The sequence below is a fragment of the Rhea americana genome, unplaced genomic scaffold, assembly GCF_003343005.1.
Source record: "Rhea americana isolate MKP2758 unplaced genomic scaffold, rheAme1 scaffold_556, whole genome shotgun sequence".
NCBI classification, from domain to species: domain Eukaryota; kingdom Metazoa; phylum Chordata; class Aves; order Rheiformes; family Rheidae; genus Rhea; species Rhea americana.
In genome coordinates, this window is record NW_028186708.1 from 98,454 (window position 1) to 99,782 (window position 1,329).

Here is a 1,329-nt window from a genome sequence, read left to right on the forward strand (position 1 = left end):
GGTGGCACCGCGGGGACGTGGGGCTCGGCCCCCTCGGTGGCACTGCGGGGAGGACACGGGGCTCAGCACCGCTGGTGGCACCATGGGGACGCGGGGCTCAGCCCCCTCGGTGGCACTGTGGGGAGGACACGGGGCTCAGCACCGCTGGTGGCACCGCGGGGACGTGGGGCTCAGTACCCTCGGTGGCACTGCGGGGAGGACACGGGGCTCAGCACCTCTGGTGGCATCGCGGGGACGTGGGGCTCGGCACTGCTGGTGGCACCGCGGGGACGCGGGGCTCGGCACCGCTGGTGGCACCGCGGGCACCCGGAGGGCTCGGGGCTCAGCACTCCCGGTGGCACCGCGGCGTCCCCGGGCAGAGGGACCCCTCCGGCCCGGGGACGCCCCTGACGCCCCCCGCCCGGCTCTAGATGGAGGACCTGGGCCTGGCCACGGTGACGTACCCCGCCGAGGGCCGCGGCGCCCTGCCCGCCTTCTCCTCCAGCTTCCACCACCAGGTCGGCGGCTTCTTCATCCTGGCCAACTTCCAGCGGTTCCTGGAGACGGCGTACCGGGCGCTGCGGCACCTGGCCCGGCGCTGAGGCCCCCCGCGCCCCCACAGCCCCCCCTTTCTGCTTATTTAATATTTATCGCTATTTAACGTGGCCCGGCTCTGCCCCGGGGCGCCGTCGCCGGGCGGCCCCCGGGCGCAGCATCAGCCTTGTTTAATATTTAAACAAAAGCGTATCTCTGCTACGAGGTTCGGGGGAGCCGGGCCGGGCACCGCGGCTCGGCCGTGCCCGCGCCGGCCCGGCTTCCCCGCCGCCCCGGCGGCTGCTGCCTGCCCCGGGGAAGCCGCCTCCGTCCGCGGAGGAAGCCGCTTCAGAGCGGCGGCTCCCCGCGCGGGTTACGGCCCCGCGGGGCCGCGCTTGGCGGGTGTTATTTCTATTACGCATATTTACATTAATTAATATTTATTAGCCATCAGGTCCGGAGCGGGCGGGAGGGGAGGCTGGAGGYGCCCCCGGCTCCGGCCCCGCTGCCGCTGCCTCCGGGAAGCGGCTTTTCCCGGGGAAGGGCCGCGGTGCCGCTTCGCCCCCTCCCCGCAGCCGAACTCCCCCTATTTATTGCAGTTTAACTTATTCACCCCAGCTCCGGGGCCGGGAGGGCGTCCGCCCGCTCCGGCCCTGCCGCGGCGAGCGGGGCCCGGCGCGGCCCCGGCTCCATCCCGGTGTGTTTTGTACTGGTATTTATTACTGCGCCTGGGTTAGCCCCAGATAAACACAGGGTATTTTTTTATATGCAATAAAAACAGAAATAAACTCTATTTTTGCTCCAGAGCCTGGGCTG